The sequence below is a fragment of the Nanorana parkeri genome, unplaced genomic scaffold, assembly GCF_000935625.1.
Source record: "Nanorana parkeri isolate BGI_ZX_2015 unplaced genomic scaffold, ASM93562v1 scaffold2198, whole genome shotgun sequence".
Classification (NCBI taxonomy): domain Eukaryota; kingdom Metazoa; phylum Chordata; class Amphibia; order Anura; family Dicroglossidae; genus Nanorana; species Nanorana parkeri.
This window is the reverse complement of record NW_017308466.1, coordinates 165105-171560: the sequence shown is the minus strand read 5'-3', so window position 1 is coordinate 171560 and position 6456 is coordinate 165105.

The following is a 6456-nucleotide window of genomic DNA, read 5'->3' as shown; positions in this document are numbered from 1 at the left end:
CGGGCTTTGTCAAAGGTAGAGGGGCGCCTGATGCCACCCGCCGCTTAACATAATCCATCATGTCCATGGCTCCAGGGCACCCTCTCTACTCCTTGCTCTAGTCTGGAGAGAATGCGGCCAGATAGGTGATTTATACCACATCCTCTGGGCTTTTAAGAGCCTTACGAGCTTGTGGAAACGAGTTTTCGAACGGATTTCACTAGTAACAGGTATATTAACACCGCCCAACCCTGCATTAGGACTGTTGTCAATAGGACTAACAGAGCTTCCTCTTGCCTATAGAACTATAGTTTCACATATACCACTAGCAGCTAGATTAACAGTTGTACGGCACTGGAAAAGCCTGAACTCTCTGAATATCTCTGAAACACGGTCTATTGTTAACCTTCACTACACGTATGAAAAATGTATATCTTTTAGAGATGGATCCTATGACAAGTTTTGCAATGTATGGAAGTATTGGCATAAGTGATTAGAAGTAATATTATATCATAATTAACCAATGTATATTAACGCATAAGAAAACACCCCCCAGGGGGTGGCGCACTGATGCCCTTGCTTATGGCTCCCTGTTTACCTCTTCTCCTTCCCCCTTACTCTATACCTAAATTTCCTTTTTTCTTACTACCTACTGTCCCTCTCCCCTCCTTTTGGGGGCATGGTAGTGTTTCTTAAAGATGGTCAACAATATCTGTATAATGTACCATTGAATGTATGTTTTTCTACACCTGCATTTTTTTTTTCTTTACTCTGTTTGATACCATCTAAAACCTGTAAAATCAAATAAACATTTATTGGAAAAAAAATATATAAATGTTTGGCTAGAAAACAGCTCCACACCCCCAAACAATGATATATGTTCTGAAATCATAGGCCCTGTAAAATATAAAAATGTTAGTTGCAATTTTTTATGTCGCACAGTATTTGCACAAATGTTTATCAAACCAGTATTTTTAGGATACAATTAACTAAATTAAAAATTTAGTGCACACAAACATAATATAATACCCAATTGTTTGATAAAATATGAAAGATGGGGTCACGTTGGGTAAATAGATACCAAACATGTTAAGCCTTAAAATTGCGTTCGCCCGTGAAGCTGCAAAAAACTTCAATACCCAAAATTTTCCATAGTGAACACTTTAAACACTTTTACCGCTCATCTGTTTAGTGCAAACAGTGATTAATGGCTCTAGAATTATTGTTCTTACTCCGACGTTTGCGGCAATAGGTAACATGTGTAACTCAATTAAGGGATAATATTGGCGGGCGTATGTTGCAAATAGCGTCTAGAGGAGCTGGAGGTTTCACACCCCAGGTTATGAATACAAAGGAACAGATTGTTTCCGCAGTGGGCTGTGCAAGGACCCAGTGGGGAGAAAAAAGGGGGCTTTTTAGAAACCAGTCCAGACCTCGTATATAAAAGTCTTAGAAAAACATTTATTCACTAAATTGTTGTATACATAATTTAGAACCAAAAAATAAAGTACAAAATCATGTCATCAATAAAAATATATATCATTAATAAAAATACATATTGAATATGCTGGTTCACCGTTAGGTGACAATACCGTTACGATACAATACGAGATATGCGGTAACTTATTTTCAGATGATGTAAACGCTCCTATAGGTCCCTACATGTTTCGCCCCCAAGAAGGGGCTTCTTCTATCACTGGATTCCAGTGATACAAACAGTAACTTCACACGCGGCAAGAGATCCGGTCTATATATGTCCCCCTAATAGAACTTCATGACCCCTAAGTGTACCTCACCGGCTGCCCGTGATTCCTGAGGAGAATAGCGTGCTGTTCCCCGACGCGATCCCTCCATCTATTGTTGTTCGTGGCGGTTTACCTTCGATAGAATCAACCTCCTATATGATTTCGTTGCAGTTGCTTCATGTCATCTAGTTTTCGTTGCTTTGAATACAGAATACAGTTCTCCCGGAGATCTGCCTTCTTTCCCCTGAAGAAGCCCCTTCTTGGGGGCGAAACATGTAGGGACCTATAGGAGCGTTTACATCATCTGAAAATAAGTTACCGCATATCTCGTAACCGCACGGTATTGTCACCCAACGGTGAACCTGCATATTCAATATGTATTTTTATTAATGATATATATTTTTATTGATGACATGATTTTGTACTTTATTTTTTGGTTCTAAATTATGTATACAACAATTTAGTGAATAAATGTTTTTCTAAGACTTTTATATACGAGGTCTGGACTGGTTTCTAAAAAGCCCCCTTTTTTCTCCCCACTGGGTCCTTGCACAGCCCACTACGGAAACAATCTGTTCCTTTGTATGTGTAACGCAATTGTCGTTTTCGCACGTAGGCGCACCGATGCATGTTGGCGTGTGTATGTGCTTGCACATGGGGGGGGGCGGTTGACTTTAACCACCTTCCTGAACGGCCGGACGGGAGCCTTATGGGAGCGGGAGGGTATCTTAAGACGTCCTGCTCCTCCCCCCACTCGTGAGCACGCCGTTTACATTCAAGCGATCAGGCTTCTCTAGAGACCAACTGATCGCTTGTAGTAGCTATGGGCGTGCAAACCCCCCTGCCGTCGCCTCTGCCTATCCCGAGATCGCTGTGGCCGGTGCTGCTGGGACCGGCATGGCGACTCTGTTACTGGAAATCAAAGGGAGTTTGGTGCACGATCTCCCTTTGATCTTCTCTCCGGTCCCCGAATGCAGGAAGTGATGTATATTACATCACTTCCGCATTCAGTGTCACACTCCGGCAACAGATGCCGGTGAGAAGCTGGTGAAGCAGATCTCTGTTTCATCAGCTTCTCTGGGGGTTCCTAGGTGTCATTATGGAGACATGAGGGGTTTCCAAAACTCCTAAAGACCTGTTATTTGAATTGGCTGTTACATAAGGGGTTTCTTAGCACCCTATGTGATCGCAATAAAGTTAAGTGTAAAAAAAAAAGTTGAAAAAAATTAAAGCATAAAAAAATAGTGACACTTTTTTTTTTTAAATAAACACAATTTTTTTAAAAGTCCCCTGCCCCCCACATACACACGCAAACATTGGTCGGGTGCGTCTATGTGTGAAAACAACGATTGCGCCCATTATGCCGCACATGTTACATATCGCCATATCGCCGCGAACTTACCCCAGCGCTGAATACTGAAAAATGTCCTGGATGGGAAGGGGGTTTAACACCGCGGATGTCAACTGGTTAAGAGCCATCGCTGGCTGTTAAAAAAGACACCAAGAACACGCAGCAGCCGTGTTCTTTTTTAACCACTTCTGCAGGCCACCGTCTATAGACGTAAGTGGTTAAAAGAAACTAAGTTAAAACATTTTTAAAAAGTTGACTTCAAATTGTAGCAGGTGTCAGAGCTTGTAACGTTTCAGGCCAAAACAGCAACGCTGATATCGCTGTGTGTGGATCAGTGGCGTAACCAGAGTAACGGGCGCCCGGGGCAGAACAAAATTTTGCCCCCCCCCCCCTGTGATATGTGCAGGTGTACAGGTAAAATGAGAGCATGCTGGGACATATCATAATTGAACTACAAGTCCTAGCATACCCTCATTGTCCCGCTACACCCCCCAAAATATTACAATCAACTGGTTATCATACAAGTGGGCCATGGTATTTTTTAATCACCTTTTTTTTTAATGAAATCATTTTTTTCTTATTATTTTTCACTTATTTTTATTTAATTATTTTTAATCAAGTTTTTTCACTAAACTTTATCGCTATCACACAGGAGCTAACAAGCACCTGTGTGATAGCATTTGGAGGTGACAGGTTCTCTTTATTGAACCTGTCACCTCCAAGACAGAAGTTCTAGCGCAGCACTGTGCTGGAACTCCTGTGACAGGTGAGAGGGGAAGACTGCTCTCCCCTCTCACTGTTTACACGGTGCGGCATGGTTACCAGGGATCCCAGGGATAGCCAATAGCAAACTAGCTATTGTAACCGACCTCTGGTACTGCCAATCAGCAGAGGGGGACCTGATGGAGAACTTCAATAGGAATCATCAATAGGAATCTAGCTATGCATTCCTTTGCTGGGTTGTTGTTTTTTCTGACTGACGGCGGCCGGCGCCGCCGATGTCAGAAAAAACCCCCCACAGATCGCAGGGAAAGCTTTACTCTGCTCGATCGAGCAGAGTAAGCCTTTCCGGGACAATGGAGCCGGATGACGGAGCCACCAAGTAGAGAGGTAAGGGCGCGGGGGGGGGGAGAGGAGGGAGTAGGACGGCTGCAGTCTTAGTACAAGTGATCTCGGCGGCATCGCTTCCCCGCACTACATTTAGTCCTGCTTGTCCAAAGCAGGACTAAATGTAGAAAGCAACTTACCACCCGGAATTCCACAGCCTTTCATTCGCCGGGTCTCGCTTGTCACTGTAACACTTACAATGTAATAAATGGATTTGGACGAGAAACTCACGGTTTTGTGAATGGATTGCAAAACTTAGGCAATTGCCTCTCTTCATACAGACATCAATAGCGTACGATTAAAGTATAGCAGAAATAATGAGCAAGTGTCAGGTGCGGCCAGCGCCCCCCCCAGCTGGCGCCCGGGGCCCGCGACCCGGCTGCCCCCCCCGGTTGTTACGCCACTGTTACATCATACATGTCATAGGAGGTTCAATAATGAGCACATCCAGTCTCTCCTATGATTACCTATATTCCTTCATACAGGTGTATAACACATTTAATCCATTAGAGGCTACAGCAGTATACAATTTATCTCAGAGTTGATTGGAGCAATCACAGCAACTCCAGCTAGTATCAATGAGTGAACTTCATATAGTAAATAACCAATGCCAGTCTATACACAGGGTACTGCATGTAATATACTTGTGGTTTGCAGGGATGCAAATTATTGAATCACAGTAATGGTGGTAGTCTCAGTCTGCATACAAAATCCTGAAGAGCAGGGTAAGTTAATTCCGAAATCCACATAGGGGACACTCAGTCATATGTACAAAGGACGAGCAAGGTAAGTATGGAGAGAGATGTTCACTCCAGATGGAGAGGATTGAGGAGCCTGTTACCACTTGCAGCCGTTGTAACAGAGGGGATGTATGGATGGTTGTGATCCCAGGATGGAGGATGTAAAGCAGGATCTGCACTTCTTGATGTGGGATCTCTTTTAATCCAGGAGTCCCTGTGAATGACTGCTGCAGGTTCAGGGGGAGGAGCTGACATATGGCACTTATGGCGCATTTTCAAATTACACGGCTTCAAGCCACTGACTGAGCGGAAAGGGATGGAGCAGCATGACGGAGTTGAAGAGGGTGGCCGCGGCACGAAGACCAAAGCGTCCCCGGAAGTACCTCTGACACAGCTATGCAAGAATGGATCAGCAGTACTTCAACACTGTTATTATAGGGTTTCTGGGTCTTGATAGAGATATATATATATATATGTATATATATATATATTCCAGGTCCACCATTAAAATGATATAATATGATTAAGAATGCATATGATTTCAAATATTGAGTTCATGTGTACCTCTCCCCCATGCATCATTCAGGATGAGCACCCATTGACTTTTGGAACAGACAGTCTTTTTTGAGAAATTCCAGGCCCAGAACATATAAACAATGATTACAGGTCTACATATAGACATATAGACAGTAAGAGGTTGCATTATGTGCAATAAAGACCTCTCTACCCTCCCCGGATCTTCTTATAACACTCCACTACCCATACACACACACCCACCCACACATCCTATAATTAATTGTTTTACTAACAACAGCTGCACAACTGTTTGAAGTAAGGCTGTAATCTATCTTGTTTTCATTGTTAGTGTTATACAGCTCATTCCATTGTCATACATTTTTGTGATGAACCAGGTGGTCATTATGACTATGGTCAAACATATCGGAGGACATTTATAAAGCAAATTAGCAACAAATATTGATGCTTCTCGCTTAGCAAAATCTCCGTGAAAGGTTTACAGTGTGTTTGCAACCTCCTGCATCTGAATTCCTGGCCAGAGAACTGTAATTTCCAAGGTCTGTAAAAGATTTATTGCTGAAGATGGGCTAGATTTTCCACTCTAAACAGGTGCATACATAAGACGTGGTCAGGGTCAGGTTCATTCAATCACAGTGCAGTTGCAAAAGGACAAATGTATTACTTAAGTATTAACCATGCAATTAATCCATCCCATGATCTCTCTCACTGCTCCTGATCTAGATTAGATCACTGTATGTTGGAGTCATATTTTTAAATATAGTTACAATAATACAAAAATATTGGGACTTTAAGAGTACTACAATGATTGTCTTAATGATTCCTTGTTGAAAAATATATACATTTGTTTATTCAAATTGCATCAATATATTCAATATAAACTAAGGCTGGTGGTTTTTTTTTTTTAAAAGCACTACCTTCCCCAGATCCCCATCATAGAGGTACATCAAATCAATGCATATCACAATAATGTCAATATCAATCTATTGAAGTGAACGGA